We start from the raw sequence: 22,282 nt of genomic DNA, 5'->3' as shown, positions 1-22,282 counted from the left end.
CACAGATTAGGCAATGAATATTCCAACATCGATCACGCTGATTGTCTATTATCATATAAAAGATGCATATAACAAAAATTGTCGAATAATACCATACCATCATAATGTTTATGTACTTCAGATTAAAAACTACTAGTACCTACTCGATAGGTAGAAGCTGATATCAGTGCATTATATATCATACTCATCATAGGTAGGTACTATGTTAAACTTTATCGGACTGTCAAGCAGTGTCGCACATTATTATTATACACGCGATTCTCCCGGTACATTTACGTAATTTATTACTTTTGTTTCCTTTTCATATTATAATAGTATATATTTTATTCTTTTCATTTTCTAATATTTTATATCTTTCTAAAAAATTTTATTTTATTTTTTACAAACTCTTATTGCCTTTCAGACATTTTATAAGCACTTCATTCTTGCTTATACTACTTTATTGTATATTATTACATATATTTTTTTACTTTGACTTAATACTATACTACAGATTATTATATTTTATTTATATCTCTTTTTTCATACTTTTAACCTTACTACTATTTACTGATTATACCATTATACTTACATTTATATTGTTGCATTCCTTATGTTGCTGTACTATTCTCTGTAAATTAGTATGTGAATGGCACATGTTGTGCCGTATATGTGAAAATAAATAAATTTCACAGTATACACCTAAGAGAATACAAGAAATAATTTAAATTAACTATGGCATTTGATCAGATCACAATGACATAAGAAAGTATAAAATGAATATTATTTCTAGGAGTATACGAAAGTAAGATAGAAGTATATAGAAAACATAAAAGTAATAAGAGGTTATATTAATATTATTAAAAAAAACTAGATTAAAAATTGCCTACTATTGCCCTCTGTATTTTGAACAAATTTTAATCCATCAAATCACCCAAATACCAGATGACTTACTAAAAATATCATCTGTCTTTGAGAGCCCTCCAAATCATGTCTACACGGTTATATTCCGGATCGGTAGCGGTAAATAATCAACACCAAATTCACCACTTTGCACAATGAAAAGAACAATATTTCACAGCCAGCTCTCTCGAGAGTAGAATTTTGAATGCAGAATCACAGATTGCAATTCAAACTTTGCAACATGCAATAATACAAGACTTGCAGTCAAACAACATCATCGAAAATAAATCCTACTGATTAAATGTACCCACGTAAATGGATTTCATTAACACATCCCTGTAACAGAGTTGAATCTATACAAAGACGACCAGAGATGTCGGTACTATCAACTATTTGTAATTTAAAATTAAAAATATTATTAAACAAAAAATAAATAAATCAAATATGATTCCTAACTAGGTACAAAAAGTCTACAGCGCTTCACCAAAATCTTAAAATTTTAGGTTTGGAACTTGACTGAACCCTGCCGTCAAACCTATGTTTCACTGATTATATGATAAAGCAGTTTGGAACTTGACTGAATCCTGTGTCTTACCTATGTTTCACTGATTATATGATAAATCAGTTTGGAACTTGACTGAATCCTGTGTCTTACCTATGTTTCACTGATTATATGATAAAGCAGTTTGGAACTTGACTGAATCCTGTGTCTTACCTATGTTTCACTGATTATATGATAAAGCAGTTTGGAACTTGACTGAATCCTGTGTCTTACCTATGTTTCACTGATTATATGATAAAGCAGTTTGGAACTTGACTGAATCCTGTGTCTTACCTATGTTTCACTGATTATATGATAAAGCAGTTTGGAACTTGACTGAATCCTGTGTCTTACCTATGTTTCACTGATTATATGATAAAGCAGTTTGGAACTTGACTGAATCCTGTGTCTTACCTATGTTTCACTGATTATATGATAAAGCAGTTTGGAACTTGACTGAATCCTGTGTCTTACCTATGTTTCACTGATTATATGATAAAGCAGTTTGGAACTTGACTGAATCCTGTGTCTTACCTATGTTTCACTGATTATATGATAAAGCAGTTTGGAACTTGACTGAATCCTGTGTCTTACCTATGTTTCACTGATTATATGATAAAGCAGTTTGGAACTTGACTGAATCCTGTGTCTTACCTATGTTTCACTGATTATATGATAAAGCAGTTTGGAACTTGACTGAATCCTGTGTCTTACCTATGTTTCACTGATTATATGATAAAGCAGTTTGGAACTTGGCTGAATCCTGTGTCTTACCTATGTTTCACTGATTATATGATAAAGCAGTTTGGAACTTGACTGAATCCTGTGTCTTACCTATGTTTCACTGATTATATGATAAAGCAGTTTCTCCTATTGTTACGGTAGGGTGCTACTTCAAGGCTTGAATGAAAACACAGAATTCTGTCAGTGTTTTTCATGGTATTAGTTTGGTCGTTTTTATAAATACAATGAGTTTCCTTAAAAATCCTTCTGTCTGTTTCGTACGCGGGGAAAAGCAGTTCTTTTAGTTCGACTATCGGGGGAGGCGAGCTAGTCTTTATCTCTTTGTGTGGGTATAGATTTAAATAGTGCAAATTTATCATACATTTAAATGGTTCTATTGTAAATAAACTCAAACAACCAATTTACCAGAGTATGTTTTTATCTTTGCTGAAGTGACCTGAAGTCTTAACAGATATGATATCTTAACAGAGTAAGTGGCGTATGGGTAGGTACTGTGTAGGTATTTTATCGGTGCTGTGTGGGAACTATGTAGGAACTATTTGGGTACTGCGAAGGTACTATGTGGGTACTGTGTTGGTATTGTTAAAGTACTGCATTGATTTTGTCTGGGTACTTTGTGGTAACTGTTTCGGTACCGTGTGGGCACTGTGCGGGTACTGTGTCTGTACTCTGTGGGTACTGTTTATGTACTGTTTGGGTACTGTTACGGTACTACATGGACACTGTGTTGGTATAGTGTAGGTACTGTGGTAACCGGACAACTTAACACACCTTTAAAAGTCATGAAAAAAAACTAAGTTAAATAGGTTACCTAGGTTAGGTTCATAGATTAGTTTATTTTCAACGCTTTCAATGACTTTATATCATTTTTAAAGGTATTTTGAATTGCTATTGTGTTGAGTTATCACGGTACCAGGCACTATATCGGTATTATCTGAGTACCATGTAAGTACTGTTTGGGTACTGTGACGGTACCTTCACAATACCGAGTTGGTATTGTGTAGGTAAGGTGACTGAACTATGTAGGTGCTGTGACGGTACTATCTCGGTACTGTGTGGGCACTGCCCTGTGTAAGTATTGTTTTGGTACTGTGACGGTACTATTTTATTTTTATTTTATTTTGTTTTACACCCAGTCGAGCTTTTATATGGATTTTAAAAACAGATATACCTAGTGAGCTATCAAAATTATACACAGAGTTTTTTAAGCATGAAATATCGTTTAACTGATAAACTGTACATTAAAAAAAAATAGAAACTAGAACAATACTACATACAAGACAAATCACTAAAACTACATTACAAACGCTACTATAATTTGTAGGATTCAACAAAGTGCTGGTATAGATTACGCTTAATTCTATAAATGGAGTCAGAAAATATGTCAATAGTACCCACAAACCCAGATCATGGGTACGGTACTGTGTCGTTACCGTATTGGTACTGTGCGGGTACTGTGCCCCCCCCCCCCCCCCCCCTCACCGCGCACCGCCCCGTCTGCGCCTGACCTAATGTATATTTTGATATTTTACAGATTGTTCGCATCCATCATCTTCTAATCGAAGGAAGTTTCATGAGCACGGTAAGTTATCCATATCATATTTTGTTAAAGCGTTTTTTAATCCCTCCAGGGAGTTAACTTTATTTAATATTCCTCACCGAGCATAGTTTATTCATATACGAAAGTTCGTCCAATATTCCTAAGATATTTTTATGTTGGTAAAACAAATTGACTTATTATAACTAATGTGTATGTTCGATAGACATATAAAGCTGCACTAGGTTGGTAACTATCATATACAATATTATCAACGTGTTATAACATTTAAAAAGTTTGGTACTTATATAATAACCCTTTCTTGAAATACATACATAATTGAAATTGTAATCTTTTTGTGAACAAAGGTATTAGCTTTTTTAATGTGATAATAATAATAAATATGGGCATACGAAAAACGATATTATTTGAATAAAAATCTCATTTAATGGAACGATTCTTCTAAAGCATTTTAAGTTAGTCGCTGCTGAACAGGGATGTTAAAATCCAATCCGCCAGATCAAAATTTCCATTTCCGGCCTAGGAATGAGAAAAATGAGTATTGCTAATTTATTAAGACTCTCCTAAAATGATTGGAAATCTGGTTAAAAACGGGATTGCAGGCCGTTTCCTAATAAACTTTTAGTAATATAACGGAACACGTGTTCATGCACCTGCATTTCCCTTTATAATAATTACACATTGACGAAATGCGTAAATATCAGGATTATTACGTACACGTGTTCCGACATCATGGTAATACATTTCACTAAAAAGGGCCTGCAATAAAACAATTTTAAGAGATTTTTAATACATTAGCGATACTCAATTTTCTCCGTGCAGATTGATTAGAGCCATCAATCTAAACATATTTTAATTTTTTAAAACTTCCGATTTAGTTGTCCGGGTTAAGTCTTCCCCAAAGGAAAAACTTAACCCTTCCACTCACTTTTCCACAAATGATCAGCTAGTCAATCAACACTATGTAAGTGCATTATATAAGTAAAATAAATACAAAACAATACAAGAACAACAACACGTCAAATCACCAGATATCAAATGGGAAAAAAAAAAAAAAAAAAATTCACCGTCTCCAGATATTTTCATATCAGAGGGTTCGGCTCGGTAGAACTTCTAACAGGGCCTATAAATCCTACTGATCCCTCAACATAAATATTTAAAAAATCTTTTGTTATCCTACATGTATTCAAAATGACCGACTTTTGCATCTTTATATATAAATTTTTTGATAGATCTAATACGCCTAAATTTTTAATTAGAGAGCTAGGTATAATGCCAGTAGCCGAAATAACGAATGGTAATATTTTTATAGTCTGAGAATGCCAAATTCTTTTTATTTCATTTCCTAAATCTGTGTATTTTCTTATTTTTTCACTAACAGATTTTTGAATATTACAGGAATTTGGAATAGCAACATCAATGATATAAGTTATTTTTTTAATTTTGTCATGTAAAACTATATCGGGTCTATTATGACTAATCGCTCGGTCTGTTAGTATAGTTTTATCATAATATATTTTATAAAATTCGTTTTCTAAAAATGAATTTAGTTCGTATTCATAATATGGTACTACATTACGGCAGTCAATCAAGTTATGTTTAATTACCAAATTTTGGTGAATTATTTTTAAAACTTGATTGTGCCTAAATGTATACTCGGACGGTGCTAATATAGAACATCCCGATATAATATGTTCTATAGTTTCCGGAAAAGCCAAACATTTTCTACACAAATCATCAATTTGATTTGTATCTTTGATTATATGCTTTCTATAATTTTTAGTATTAATGACTCTATCCTGAATTGCAAGCATAAATCCTTCTATTTCTGCGCTCAACTCTCCAATACTCAACCATTTGTTTGACTTAATTTTGTCAACATACGTTTGGTTGAGATAATTGAAGTGTTTTGCGTGTAAAATTTTATTTGACCAGGAATCTAATAATTCCTGGTTAGGATTTATAAAAATGTTGGCATTCTCATCGTATAAATTTAAAGGTGTAATATTTCTATCTGCCTTGCAAATTATTTTGTGCATTTCTGAGCTATGAGCTTTCCTATGGAAAAAAGTTCTTAGCATTTCTACCTGATTATGTTTCAAAGAAGTTATTTTGACTATACCTCTACCTCCTAAATTTCTAGGTAAATTAACTCGTTCTATAGCTGAATTTGGATGATGGCAATTAAACTTTGTTAGCGTAGTTCTAATTAATCTTTCTAAGTTATCTAAATCTGTATTAGACCATTTAATTATGCCAAATGAGTACGTTAATAGAGGTATTGCCCAAGTATTTATTGCTTTTACTAAATTTTTAGCAGATAGATTGCATTTTAAAATTTTCCTTATCCTAGTTTGAAATTAAATCCTAATATCATTTTTAATACTACTATGGTCTAATCTATTTGATTGTGGGTATCCTAAATACTTATAAACCTCATCCCTTTTCATACTAGTAATTTGAAAATTTCTAAATATACTCTCGTCCCCATCTACAATTTTGCCTTTCTCTATATGGATCGTTCTACATTTATCTAAACCAAATGTCATTTTGATATCATCTGAAAAGTTTTTAACTACCTCGATCATTTTCTCTAAATTTTGTTCAGAATTCGAAAATAATTTTATATCATCCATAAATAATAAATGCGAAATTGTACTACTCTCCCTTGTATAACCCTTAACTTTTATTCCAAACTTGCTTTTAATTAACATTTTAGATAGAGGATTCAATGCTAAGCAAAACCAAAGAGGACTCAATGAGTCTCCTTGAAAAATCCCTCTTTTAATTGAAATGCCCGGTATTACTATTTTCTTACCTTTTAAATTGATAAGTAAATTGGTATTCCAAAAGGACATAATATTTTCCAAAAAGCTAATAATAATGGGGTTAATTTTATATATTTTTAATACTTTGATCAGCCACGAGTGCGGGACACTATCGAAAGCCTTTTGGTAGTCTATATAGCACGTATGTAAATTACGTTTTCGAGTTTGAATCTGTTTTAGAATTACAGAATCGATAACTAATTGTTCTTTACATCCCATATGTTTTCTGCGACAACCTTTTTGTTGTTCAGATAAAATATTTTTTTCATCTAAATGAGTATATATTAAATCTGTTAAACAAGAGGTTAAAATTTTGTATATTGTCGGTAAACATGTTTAGTATTTGACATTTTACTATAATGAAATAATTCATTATAAATTTGCGGCACTTTCCAAATTGGTAGATGCTCTCAGATTTGACCTCGTTTAAGACCACCATCCAATAATGACTTTTGCCGTGTTTGGTGATTGGCAAAAAAGTTAAATCTCTTACCTATCGTTCAATATGACTGCCTTACATCAAATGCCAAAAGGGTATTGAAGTTGGATAAAGAACTTCCTATCTCTGAACACTCCTCTCTCAAAAGTTTGAACTATGATCCAATTATTTCGTTCCTTCTTCATTTCAATGTCTCCCCGAGTGTCTCATTCTAAATGGAATTAAAAAAATTATTCTTCCTTAAGTAGTTACCCAGTTTAGGTTAAATTTCCGTACTCCGTAATATTAAAAAAAAATATATATAGGTATATAAAAAATAATATATATATAAATAATATTTACGCTGTTTAACCTTCCTAATACAAATTTGGAAAACTTCCATCCACTTCCAAGGCAGCACACCCGCATTGCCGTTTGAATATTCGAGTAATTTACTTAATACATACATTACTCTTACTAAAAAGAGTGCTCTGTTCTCACTCTTTTGGATCGCACGTGCTTTACTCCCCTTCACTGATTGTACATAATTTCTGTCGTCTAGAATAGGAATTTTAGGTAGTAAAAACGTAAAAAGTTAAAAATATATTTTTTTAATACTAAATAGGGGAGACCCAGGCAAAGCGGATGTGTTAAGGGAGATATTAAATAAAACACAAAATGTTTGCATTACATAAAAACTTTATAAAGTGTAATGTTAAAAAATGTTTGTCTACAAAAGTAAAATAAATGAAAAGGTTATATAAATTAGAATTATAAAAATAATATAAATTAAAAAACATCTTCGTATTGTTCACTTTGCCCGGGTACACGGGCAAAGTGAACTTGGGCTCCGGGCAAAGAGAATTAGGAATCACAATCGTAGCAGAAGTAGGAACCGTATCCATTATATGAGGTGCATAATTCGTGAGCCCAACTTTTATACTGGCTGCATTGAATCCAATCCTCTGTTAAATGGTTCAACATAATTTCAGTCACAATTAAGGCAAATCAAGTTTTTTCAAACTTTTAGTCCGCTGGTAGATGGACCAAGTTTGTTTTTCTCAATGGTCTCATTTTTTTTATTTTTTCGAATGTTTTCTTCATTTTTGTCTTTTTTTATGTTTTTTTATGGGATATGTAATACGCAATTGCATCAATCAAAAATTTCATTCACTCGGGCAAAGCGAATGGTCCATCCGCTTTGCCCTATTTGCTTTGCCCAAGGCAGTATCAAATAACGTTTTGTTAAAAAATACAATGTGGTTACTGTATTTCTTAACTAAAGTTAGTTTTTTAGATTGGAAACAAATAAACATTGGATGAAATAAACTAATCTTCACATGACTAAATAATAAAAATCACAAATACCTTACCTTCGTTTATCGTATGAATATTCTAAAAAAACGATTTTTTATCAAAAGGAGCATGCGTTCCTGCCAAACGACAAATATTCACTGTCATGGCGTCGGTAGTGATGCGGTGAACTGATTGTGAGACTATTAAGGCGATGCACTACGCCGTGTAATATTTTAAATTGAGCCGTTATCAATAACAACCCTTACGTAGATGGCGATAGGGTTTAAATTCCCGCTTTACACCATCCGCCAGTTTTGATTTATGCAAGAAAAAAACATGGCCAAAAAGTGCCTTTTATTTTATTTTGTGGATGTTCAGGCATGAATATTTAATTTTTTCTCGATCATTTTATAAATAACTTAATTTTCCACATTATACAATAAAATTATAACAGAAAATGGGTTTGTAAGTAGGAGATTTTAAACTTCAAAGCAGTTTTCATAGGCCTTATACATTATTTTTTTCTGGGCTTATAAAAACACTGATCTAAAAAATACTCGATTATTTCAAAGGCCAAGATGTATTCTACTCGCAGTATTTAATTAAAGCATCTGAAACATTTCTAGGCGATCAAATTTTCAAACCAAAAACACATGATTTTGCATTACTACGTATGGCATCGCCTTAACGCATTCTAGTGGTAATTTTCGGAAATATTCAATTCATTCGTTTTGCCTGGGTCTCCCCTATATTGATTTTTCATCTTCCCGCGCTATTGACAAAACTAGTTTTCCGTTAAAAATTTTGCTTACATTGATTTTATTTATTTTTAAAAGGCATAACATTTTAGAGGTCCTCCTTTGAATAACTGATACCTATCTTCTTTTCAGTGAAGCCATATTTAAAAAAAAAATTCAAAAATACAAATAGGTATGCCGAGTTGAATTATAAGTATAAATTCATTATTTGTCTTCCAGTGTTCCACCCACTAAAACGATAGCCAATAACACATTTGAAAGGTGAAAGACATACACGGGATAGGTTGATTAAATTGTAACCGTGTTCAACAACTCCAGTTTTACATTTGAATCACCAGTGTGTTTTTCCGCAAACGAAATAAAAGTTGTTCGCTTCGATTTCTCCCTAATCTATTTCCTCTTCGCCTGTATTTTTTACCGAAGGTTCATTATTTGCTTTACAATGAAAGAAAGCGGAGAAGATATCTTTGGGGGAATGATTACTAATTTTATAGGATCCCCATTTCTGGCTATATACCTACGTTGATACATTTTCAATAACAAGACAATACATACATCTGAAGAGGCTATAAAGGTGGTGCCACCGGCAAATCGAATATTTTAGAATTTTTGGCTACCAATGTTTATCGAACCTTTCCATCCATCGAGAACCTTACCCATTATGTATTCACCGTGAATATTAAATAGCATTAGTTAAATGATGCATTCTTGACATACCCCTTTTTTAACATTAAACGTATCCGATTTTTTATGAGTCTATATACATGCGTGTCCTTCGGTGTTCAGGTTTCTAATTGTATATATGAGTTGTTTAGGAATTCCCTCGCCCTTAAGCACTTTCCACGGATGTTTCTACAAATGCTCAGTTAGTAAAGTTGGGGGCAAGTTCAACTCCCGACATTTCTTGATAAGTTTTTAGATATTGAGTATGTGTTCTCGAGTTCCTCCGCCCTTGAAAGACCCTGCCTTTTCGTGCAGTATCTGCCGTTTTAGAAAACTTCCACGATGTTCATTGATAATGTATAACATTACCTTAGTGGCGTGTGAGATGGGGAAATTGTCCTGTAGTTCCCGCCTTTCTTTGTTGAACCCTTCTCATGTAACGGTATGAAAACCGATTCAACCCAATCCTTTGGCCATTCTCCATTTTAACATATTATGTAGTTACAAATTGAATTATTTTGGTGATCCCTTAGTTACGCGTGAGTTTGAGAAGTTCAGTTGGGATCCCATACCCACCTGCTGATTTGTTTTTTCAATTTGTGTATGGCTGCTTTGACTTCAATTCAAAGGATTTTGGGCTCAACATCGAAAACATTACAGTATCAATTTCAACTTCTCTTTTGTATAAATTTTCACAGTACGATCTCCACATATCAGCAACTTTCGCAAGTTCGTGGATAGGGTTGCCATCCTTGTCTTCTATGAGCAACGTATTTGGCTTAAAATCTCCTGTGAGTGATTTTTTTTTACATTAGCTCCGCACAAGAACCCCTAAGGTAAATATTTTCCCTCGGGGCCTATATCATCTTTGGGGATGCTGTGTAGTGGGTATTTTTACGGAAAGGAAGGCAAGGAAGTTCTGGTAAAGAAAAAGGTATGAGACGCCAATACCTAGATGATAACCTCATAAGATAGATAACCTCAACCCGTGAACCCGGGCACCCCTGCTAAGTCACCAAACGTAGCGAATCACTTCAAGTGGCCCGTAAAAGGGGTATTGGCTATCCAAATTGAACCAATTTGACCATTTTGAAGAATTTCTTGGTTGTAAATACGTTAGTGAGGTTTTCGAACGTTCTAAAAACTAATGTTCGTTAGTATTTTTCTTGTCTGCATTGTTATTGTTCACAAATAGACAAATATGTATCGGGATTTCTCGAGATGACTACCGTTACTTCTCATCTCCTTTTTAGATTGGATCATTAGCCATTTTGTTGCATTCGTATCTCTTAGTTCTGCCATAGATCGCCACAATTAGCGTTTTCAAATTTATAAATACAGTTTGTTAAATTTATTTTTAAAATTGTGAAAAAGTGAGAAAAAACAATTTATTTTGATGAAATACGCGGGTATTACCTCAGTGATGCAATTGTATAAAAATAGTCAAACGGTGTGTTACGGTAGGTACATAAGTATGTATCATGAAATACAAGATCTTTTGACTGTTAGATCAGACATTTATGTACATAACCTGAAGGACTCTGGTTGGTGATGATAAATAATAACGATGCAAAGCCAGTGATAGCAGTGAACATAGAGTGTGGAGGGCGGGTGATGGTGAGTAGTGCTGAGTGGCGGCTGTGGCGGTGGTGGCGAGTGGTGGCGAGTGGTGGCGAATGATGGCGAGTGGTGCTCCGCTCGACCTTAGGAGAACTGACGCTCTCCGATCTTTGTTTGCGCTCGTTTATGTTTTATTCCTTTCTCACAAATCCCTTGTCCCCCGCGGCTCGGTGCTGGCGGAGAAGATTATGGAGGTAAAGTTCGCTCCCCCTCTCGCCACCCCCCCTCCGCGGTCATTATCCGCGGTCCGCACTATCCGCATCGCTCATCCACTGCTTGCTAATGCCTTCAGTTGTTCTTCTTCTCGCCGATAAATCCAAGTTTCGCGAAGCTTCTCTGCTTTGTTTGCAAATTCTTACTTATGCAATTCTCGGTGTTTTAACGAGCTCAAACAATATTATTAATATCTTTGAGATAAAATTATTGGTAGGTACGTAATAATTACACAATGAGTTAAATTTTCAGCTACCTTACAATTAGAATAGTTATATAATTTGTTTAGGAACACTTAATAGGTAATAATAGTGGTATTAAAATTATTAAAACTATCTATTAAAACTATCAGATAGAAGACTTGTTTCCGAATTGACTTTTTATTTTAATTTTTTTATGGAATTATAAACAGCCCTGTCATCTAGTCTATCTAGTCATAATTACCTTTAACATACCAACTGGGACTTCTCGATTAAAAAATATTTTTAATTGTTTTTAATCACAATAACATCAGGACTGAGTCATATAAGATACTCGCTTGTACCAAGATTGCATGCAGTTGGCCACACTTTCGCAGAAATAGTAGATGTGTTCAAATGCAGGAAATATATAACAACATATTTCAGTAATAATTAAAATAAACGTAGCTTAATACTTTTCTTCTGCAAGGGTTACATATAATTTTAAAAGAAAATTTTACTTACTGATTACTGTTCCATTGAATTATTTTGTACATTTTTGTAGGAGCCCATATGGGCGTACAATATACATATAAATAAATAAATACCAATAATAACTCAGTGCAATGCACAAACAGGGAACGCATTCTGTCCTATTCTCCCTAAACCTACAACCTGACAAACAGTATTCCTTTCTCCGTCAATCCTCCGGAGTTGGCACAAATCTGTAGTCAAGTTTGGTAGGTAACTACAGCTGAATACAGCAATAGTAAATTGCACCAAAATGTGCATTAAGGTTATCAGGAAGATAATTACTGAATAGTCAAAGTTTTGACTACATGATGTAGGCAACATCATAAGTTTTTCTAGATTCTTTGTAGACCTGATGATAGTAAGGCTATAAATATATGTAGAAAAGTAGTTCTATATTAATCTTTCTAATATTTCAAACGACGAAGAAGATTATAAACCTAGTGTAGTGTGTGCAAATGAAATGGCTTCGATTCCCGACATTACACGGATCCATCTATTGCGCGAAACTATGTGCTCGGAGAAAGCGCAACACGGCACAATAACCCATAAACCACGATAATATTTTTGGCCGTAAAATTTTAAAATCATATCTAATCGAATATGATAAAAACTTAAATAGTAAATGCAAGGAAGCGGTATGTATAGGCTATGAAGGAAACTTGAACAAACTAGAAATTGTACAAAACAGATCTATAAGATTGGTACTTAAGAGAGATGGGTTCGCGAAAATTACACTAATGTGAGAATTTAACAAATTGGATTCCATTTAATCTAATTTTCATTATCCTGACGAAGAAAACGTGGGCTTTGAAACATGTAGATTATTATTATTCAAAAGTGGTGTATATAAAGTGTTTCATTTTCATATAATTAAAATGACGCCACAAAGTAATTTTTCAACTATTGAAGAAGCTATATAATGTGTTTATTTTTATAATGCAAATGCCAAAATTAGTAATAAGTATTAGTTTTTAATGAAAATTTACTAGGATATAATTATGAAACCAGAAATGTAAATAGATACAGATTGCAGCGTATAACAAAAAAGTGTCATAAAACTGCCTAAAAATGTACGATGAAAAGCCTGAAAGTCTGAAGAAGAAAAATGAAGTTGCTATGCTCACTATAAAAATATTATTTTGTAAACAATGAAATGTAATTTTGTAACTTTATTAGTTTACGTACGTATGTAATAATTCATTAATTTTGTACTATATCGCTTTGTAGTATATCGCTAGCCGTGATTAAGTGAACAATAAAACGGGGAAATATTATTTCTCTAGAGTCAAAGGTATAATTTTCTTTTCAGTGAAAAATCACGCGAGAATCTACAATTTTTCAATATCTTGATAATTTTAGATTTGTTGTTGCAGGGAGTTGAAGAATTCAAATCTGTGGAAATGTATTTTTTGAATACTTAAAAAGCGCGTTGTTCCAACGAAAGTTACAATTTTTCATACCTTACGCACCTGTTGTAATTTTTTAAATTGAAAGACAATTTTTTTATTTTTGATATTTTACTCAAGACATCCATTGTTACATGTTGCGAAATAATAATACTTTGAAAGCAATACATCTGTGTGTAACATGCTGTATGTAAGCAATGCTTATATGTGAAATATGCTTCTGTCTTCACAAAAGAATGTTCGCATATGCGAACAGGTACAAATTTGTAATATTATATGAATCCGTATTAAATTGTGTATTGAAAGGGAAAATTCCAACATGTTGCAACCAATATTTTACTATACCAGCCAAAGTCCCGGCGTTGCCCGGGCTTTACATCATGTTTCTAAATCCGGCGTAGACAGTTATGTTCCTCTTATTTAGAACGTTGAGTGGGCAAAATTTAATGAAAATGCTGATTTAAAGGGTGTAAAGGTTGATTTTTCAAATTCTCAAGTAGGCAGTGACCTTCTTCTTGTTTTGAAGGTCAAGTGTGCAAAATTTGTTTGCAGAACGAATCCCGCCCACCCGCTTTTCTTTATATAAAGAGATGAACGTAAACTCATAATACATTGTTTATGAAGTAAAATACCTACCAACTAACACCAGTTCATAAATCAGGACTGTAAATCCAAAGATAATGCATAAAGTGATGTGGCAGTTAGTTCAGTAGTTGCGGATAAAAAGCGAGTTACATTTCTGCGATGAAAAAGCCAGATGATTTATTCTAATTAATTATTTTTTTAACTCCATTTCTACAACATGAAAAGCTTTTTAGTTTAATGGGCATTTCTGGTGGAATTATTCCTGTTTTTTTTTTAATTTATTACAACTCACTCCACGAGTTGTATGAATTGAGAAATATTACTGAAATTATTCAAGTAGCTGATCTTTCGCTCTTTTAAATGCTGAAAGTTAACTGAATGAAATTATTTCACAGCTCCGTCTTGATTAATATTTTGCGGGGAAGGTGTTCGTTTCAGAGCAAAGGGAAGTATTCGAATGCTTATTAGGGATGTGAGTTAGGGAAGGTATTTGGTATAAGTTTGGAAACTGTGGTGGCAGGCGATGTCCAGATCCAGTCCTCCCGCTGATCTCTGGGCACTGACAAGTAGTGACAAGTTACCAATGACCAGTGACCAGCTAGCAAGGGAAAACGCGTAATGCGTCTTGTGAATAGTGAACCGCGGATTGCGTCCAACGAACCGTAAAGACGGGCAATTCCATCATCTGGTGATTAAAAAAATCATATTCAGATATTGGTTTGGGTCCGAGACACAACAATCACAAAACCTCTGCACAAACAATACTCTATATATATATACGGGATATTTCAAATATATATATATTTGAAATATCCCGTATATATAATATATATATTTTTATATTTACATTTGTTATATATTATTTGACACATTGCGAATTTGTAATCGTTGTGCTACTGCGTAGCTTTCCAGAAAAAAATATTAATAGTTGTCACTTCATAATATATGTTAGATGAGTCGAGAAATATACAACCAGATTTTTTTGTTTGTGGCTCAATTCAAGAATACCATAAATACTAAGCAAACATTTTTTATTCATACCTAAAACAATATAAACTAATTTACATTACGTTCAGAATGATATCTACGAAACGACACGTGTCTTATCAAATAGATTTCATTCGCTTTAAATCTAATAAAGTGTGATATGGTAAATGTCTTCTCTGTCTTCCTTGTATCATGCTCTTAACCTGTGAACTAAACTTGAAAAATAACCAGTTTTATCTGAATTTTAGAAAGGTATGCCAAACTGTTATTGAATAAACTTCCTTAACCCATCCTTTCTTAGCGGAGAAAGAGAACACATAATTATACCAACAAACAAATTTAACTGGTAATCTTGGAGCTACTTCAGCTACTGGCAACTTTCTGTAATGTGAAATTATATGAACTTTAATCAAAACACCCTGAAAGTAACTTAAGTATCTAATGTAAAGCTGGTGTTCCTGGCGAGGAGCAAAATTAGACAATTTTATAGTCCTAGGCTAGCATTACACTTGTAAGTTTTTTCGTAAATTTACGACTTCTAGCCAATGGGCGCTTTGGATTTTCAAAATGCAAGATGCCCATTGGCTAGAAGTCGTAAATTTACGAAAAAACTTACAAGTGTAATGCTAGCCTTAGAATTTGCATTCCGCTGAGTTTGGCGACGATTGTATGTATTCACGTTGGGTTTGTACATTTATTGTACACGGAAATAGTGAATTACAAAGAACGAGACGAAAAGTGATAAAAACTGCAGGTTTGTTGTTCCACTTCTACACCTACCTTTTTAAATCCTTCATATTGTATCGGGCTGAAGAGAACCAACTTGGTTTTTAATTTGTATTTCCTTTGTAAGTTATACCGGAAAAATTAATAATAAGTTGGCAAACCCGCACCGGGACAGAGAGAACTGTCTCCCAGGCATGTGAACAAGGTAAAAGAAATTATACGCTTTCAGGCAACACATACCGCATGCGATAAAAGTAATTTTAAAACGTCACTCGCACTTACCTCGCAAGTAATTTTCCTTTGTGGATACTGAAGCCGTATTTAAGATTGAAATTATTCACTTAGGTGTTTACTTTCTGTCACGTAATCTAGCTAGATCTGGAGTGATAAAGCCAGCAAAGCCAGTTGCAGCCAGCGCAGCGGTGCTAGCGTATAACAGGCGTGGGTGTAGCGCGGTCGGCGAACTGCGTCGGGAGTGTCGATTGTCAATAAAATTCTACACAAAACTTAATACACGTATGCTGCACTTTGCACAGCATAAAAAAACGTACTATCACCAAGATTTTACTATGTACATAGTAAATAACCACAAATAAATTGTGAAACCATAACATTCAACAACAAATATGGCATTATTCAACCCTCTCTCGCGCGATTGTGGTTTTTGAATAACTAAAATGGTATGTTTATTGAATTTGATATATTCTCCAACTCACCTATAAAACTCAATCAAATCTTTGGCGTGTCAGCCAGAATCACAATATATAACTTTTCACTTCAAACAACAGAAAAGAAGACGAATAATGCAAATTATTTTAATAATAAAAAAAAAACAAACCAAAACCTTACTTAAATAAATCAAAGAATCAACGAAAGTGTTGTGTCCCGCTGTCCCCTTTATTAGTGTGCTGGCATTGTTGTGTTATGACTCTCACATAGTTGATGGTGAACTCTGGAGTTAGTCAGTTGTATTTCACTGTCCTCCTTATTATATAATAGTGGGCTGGTGGTGAGTTCAATATCTATAATTGATGGTGAACTCTGGAGTTAGTCAGTTGTATTTCACTGTCCTCCTTATTATATAATAGTGGGCTGGTGGTGAGTCCAATATCTATAGTTGATGGTGAACTCTGGAGTTAGTCAGTTGTATTTCACTGTCCTCCTTATTATATAATAGTGGGCTGGTGGTGAGTCTAATATCTATAGTTGATGGTGAACTCTGGAGTTAGTCAGTTGTACTTCACTGTCCTCCTTATTATATAATAGTGGGCTGGTGGTGAGTCCAATATCTATAATTGATGGTGAACTCTGGAGTTAGTCAGTTGTATTTCACTGTCCTCCTTATTATATAATAGTGGGCTGGTAGTGAGTCCAATATCTATAATTGATGGTGAACTCTGGAGTTAGTCAGTTGTATTTCACTGTCCTCCTTATTATATAATAGTGGGCTGGTGGTGAGTCCAATATCTATAGTTGATGGTGAACTCTGGAGTTAGTCAGTTGTATTTCACTGTCCTCCTTATTATATAATAGTGGGCTGGTGGTGAGTCTAATATCTATAGTTGATGGTGAACTCTGGAGTTAGTCAGTTGTACTTCACTGTCCTCCTTATTATATAATAGTGGGCTGGTGGTGAGTCCAATATCTATAATTGATGGTGAACTCTGGAGTTAGTCAGTTGTATTTCACTGTCCTCCTTATTATATAATAGTGGGCTGGTGGTGAGTCCAATATCTATAATTGATGGTGAACTCTGGAGTTAGTCAGTTGTATTTCACTGTCCTCCTTATTATATAATAGTGGGCTGGTGGTGAGTCCAATATCTATAATTGATGGTGAACTCTGGAGTTAGTCAGTTGTATTTCACTGTCCTCCTTATTATATAATAGTGGGCTGGTGGTGAGTCCAATATCTATAGTTGATGGTGAACTCTGGAGTTAGTCAGTTGTATTTCACTGTCCTCCTTATTATATAATAGTGGGCTGGTGGTGAGTCTAATATATATAGTTGATGGTGAACTCTGGAGTTAGTCAGTTGTATTTCACTGTCCTCCTTATTATATAATAGTGGGCTGGTGGTGAGTCCAATATCTATAGTTGATGGTGAACTCTGGAGTTAGTCAGTTGTATTTCACTGTCCTCCTTATTATATAATAGTGGGCTGGTGGTGAGTCCAATATCTATAATTGATGGTGAACTCTGGAGTTAGTCAGTTGTATTTCACTGTCCTCCTTATTATATAATAGTGGGCTGGTGGTGAGTCCAATATCTATAGTTGATGGTGAACTCTGGAGTTAGTCAGTTGTATTTCACTGTCCTCCTTATTATATAATAGTGGGCTGGTGGTGAGTCTAATATCTATAGTTGATGGTGAACTCTGGAGTTAGTCAGTTGTATTTCACTGTCCTCCTTATTATATAATAGTGGGCTGGTGGTGAGTCCAATATCTATAATTGATGGTGAACTCTGGAGTTAGTCAGTTGTATTTCACTGTCCTCCTTATTATATAATAGTGGGCTGGTGGTGAGTCCAATATCTATAGTTGATGGTGAACTTTGGAGTTAGTCAGTTTTATTTCACTGTCCTCCTTATTATATAATAGTGGGCTGGTGGTGAGTCCAATATCTATAGTTGAAGTTGAACTCTGGAGTTAGTCAGTTGTATTTCACTGTCCTCCTTATTATATAATAGTGGGCTGGTGGTGAGTCTAATATCTATAGTTGATGGTGAACTCTGGAGTTAGTCAGTTGTATTTCACTGTCCTCCTTATTATATAATAGTGGGCTGGTGGTGAGTCCAATATCTATAATTGATGGTGAACTCTGGAGTTAGTCAGTTGTATTTCACTGTCCTCCTTATTATATAATAGTGGGCTGGTGGTGAGTCTAATATCTATAGTTGATGGTGAACTCTGGAGTTAGTCAGTTGTATTTCACTGTCCTCCTTATTATATAATAGTGGGCTGGTGGTGAGTCCAATATCTATAGTTGATGGTGAACTCTGGAGTTAGTCAGTTGTATTTCACTGTCCTCCTTATTATATAATAGTGGGCTGGTGGTGAGTCCAATATCTATAGTTGAAGTTGAACTCTGGAGTTAGTCAGTTGTATTTCACTGTCCTCCTTATTATATAATAGTGGGCTGGTGGTGAGTCCAATATCTATAGTTGATGTTGAACTCTGGAGTTAGTCAGTTGTATTTCACTGTCCCCCTTATTATATAATAGTGGGCTGGTGGTGAGTCCAATATCTATAGTTGATGGTGAACTCTGGAGTTAGTCAGTTGTATTTTACTGTCCCCCTTATTATATAATAGTGGGCTGGTGGTGAGTCCAATATCTATAGTTGATGGTGAACTCTGGAGTTAGTCAGTTGTATTTCACTGTCCCCCTTATTAGATAATAGTGGGCTGGTGGTGAGTCCAATATCTATAGTTGATGGTGAACTCTAGAGTTAGTCAGTTCTATTTCACTGTCCCCCTTATTAGATAATAGTGGGCTGGTGGTGAGTGCACTATCAATAGTTGATGGTGAACTCTGGAGTTAGTCAGTTGTGTCTCACTGTCCCCCCTTTTAGAGAATAGTGGGCTTGCGATGAGTCCACAATCTATAGTTGATGGTGAATTTTGGAGTTCAAATTCAGTTGTCTCTAACTGTCCCTCTTATTACATATTAGTGTGCTGGTGATGTTGTGTAATGAATCCACTGTTTATAGTTGATGGTGATTTCTGGAGTCAGTCAGATTGCCTTCCTGTGTCCCCCCTATTAGAGAATGGTGTGATGGTGATGTTGTGTAATGACTGCGCCCGGCACGCCACTGTCTATGGTGATAAAAATCTTTATTAGTTTCGCAACCCGAGTTTATTAGCTTTTTTACCGCCCTCATCTTATGTTCGCTGTATAAATAACTCGAATTCCGCCGTGGCCCGGTTTTCGAATGGAGCAATCAATCTAACTTTTTACATTAATCCACGCCTCTTTTCTGGAATTTTCAATTTCAAGTATTTTCCTATCATTGAAATGGAACTAGAATATCTGAATTCTACAAGGTAAAAACAAGGTTGAAAGTGACACGTATGGTGACGTGTAGGCAGATAAAGTTTCACCAAATTGTGCACAATGATCGCCATAGACCGCATAGCCAATAGACCCCCAATGTGTTACTGCGTTCCAGCTTGCAGCCGGTGGCGGTCAGCGTGTCAGTCGGTTGCGATCAGCGTGTCAGCCGGTGGCGGTCAGTGTGTCAGTCAAAGTATAACTGGAAAGGGAAGAAGACCGTATGACAAAACTGGCTCGGGATCAGCAGGAAATATGATGCGCGTGGAAAAGATTAAGGCGGGCCGCACTTCCGCTCGGTTCTTTACTTCTTAATAAGGCACGTTTTATGGTGCGCCTTCTTTATCCCCGTAATACCCCAGTTTTATGGGAGGAATTATCTCAACATTATTATGTTCATTGTAACGAAAGTATTTAGCCGAAACCAAAAGAAAAACAGTGTCCCAATATAATACACCCGCTGTACGTGGTACGAGTATGTAGTATCATTCCTGCTCTCTTTCTCGCACTGTCTGATGACAAGCAATGTATACAGCAAGTACGCCATCTCAATTCAAGCCCACTTCCATAATGAAAACTCTAACTTTAAAAAAACAATACACAAAGGAAAATGATCCTGTTAAAGTGATAGCATGTCAATGTTCTGATAAAATAATAGCTTTCCAGATTATATCGAGAAAACGTGTTCTTTCCCTAGTAAATAAGATGACGGATCAGTATTTGTTTGAGTATATTTGTAAAATATTTTGTTATGAACTCTGTCATTTCATTCGTTAAAAGCCTGCAGTCCCGTTTTTAACAGGAAAACGAATATTTTGACCAGATATTTAATGAATGAATAGTATTTTATATCAGTAACTTTTTTCCATGTATGAACACATAACTTTATAGGGCCAATGTACATCTGATTTTTCTACCGTTCATCCCAAACGCAACGCCACTCACTGTTGAGTAAAAACTCCATGTACAGGTTTTCTTAATATTTTAAATAACAAATGATTAAGAAATCTACCTACCTACATATAACATATATAAGATTCACGTGACACTCGCGGTGTCCCGGAATAATTAAAGTTAAGCGAAAGAAAGTTTCTTCTCCCACCCGGCCGCCTGCGTCTTTTGAATGTTTTTCATATATTATTCGGTTCTCGGAAACACCTTTCAGCTTTCGCAAGTCAAACTTTGTTCCTACATCATAAACAAATCTAGTAAAGGAGGAGCTTCCAACATGCTACTGGATGGTATGTACAGTGTGTACGTACCTCGCTACTGCTACTGGATAGCGCGAGAGAACGGGGACAGGTGACTCAAGTATAGGCAGGAATCAACTCTTTTCCGGCTTTGACAACCGCTTCAGAGCCTTCAAGTAATAGATGTAGGTGTGCGTTGTGCAATGTGTGCAAATAAATACCTTATAATATTAATAATACCTCCAACTGTAGTAAAATATTGATGATATCAACAACTCTAGTCGCTAGAGGCGTTAGTGTAACACATTGACGTTGACATTCCTTTCAATGACGGCAAATTGAATTTATTTAGTACTTGGTAGCGGTGTTTTGCGTTTCCTAATTTATATTTGTATCCATATTGATAAAAAAACTCCTAAGAAGTAGGTTCTGTGTGTGCACTTTATAACAGTAAAATACTCCGAACATTTTTCCAGGATGTCGAAAAATTTGTTGTAAATGTGGGAATTGGTTATATATTGAATAATTAATTACGATAAATAATAAATACCATATAATATTAATTAGTCCCCAATAAAGCTCACATAAATGAACTTCGTAATAATAATTGCTATGTCTACTTATAAATTATTTATGGATTTACCTTTCTATACCATCAAAGATACAAATAATAACCGCTTTAATATTTTGTGTATGTTCAAAAACAGCAGTAAGGTTGTATGTAGGTTTTTTAGATTTCTATAATTTACTCACGTAAAATAATGAATATATTACTAAAATAAAACCATTCAAATTAACGAAAAATTCAAGCGGCACAACTCATGCCTCTAGAAGGCACTAGTGTAGTATGTTGCAATCACAATATATGGGAAATGTCAGAAGTTGGAGGTATTATTCATATTATAGGGTAATTTGTTCTTTTTTTTAGTTATTTATTAAGTTAAAAGAAATAAATATTTCGCTTTGTTAACTTAAGTGTACATTGATTAAAACAAAAATAATATATATATATATATATATATATATATATATTAATTGATTAAAACAAAAATAATATATATATATATATATATATATTATATATATATATATATATATATAT

At 34.2% G+C, this 22,282-nt stretch overlaps 1 long non-coding RNA gene across 1 annotated transcript in view; it reads left to right on the top strand.

Moving 5' to 3' along the window:
• LOC149409476 (uncharacterized) overlaps nt 1-22,282 on the top strand; it is a 173,631-nt gene that overhangs the window by 102,312 nt on the left and 49,037 nt on the right. The window contains exon 2 of the long non-coding RNA XR_016305173.1: nt 3,702-3,749. This is a non-coding gene — a long non-coding RNA (uncharacterized LOC149409476). The remainder of the gene's footprint in view (nt 1-3,701; nt 3,750-22,282) is intronic.

This window comes from Hesperophylax consimilis, chromosome 31, assembly GCF_061612785.1.
Source record: "Hesperophylax consimilis isolate HC1 chromosome 31, BYU_Hcon_1.0, whole genome shotgun sequence".
Lineage (NCBI taxonomy): Eukaryota > Metazoa > Arthropoda > Insecta > Trichoptera > Limnephilidae > Hesperophylax > Hesperophylax consimilis.
The sequence above is the reverse complement of the archived record's forward strand: the minus strand, read 5'-3'. Positions and strand labels throughout refer to the sequence as shown.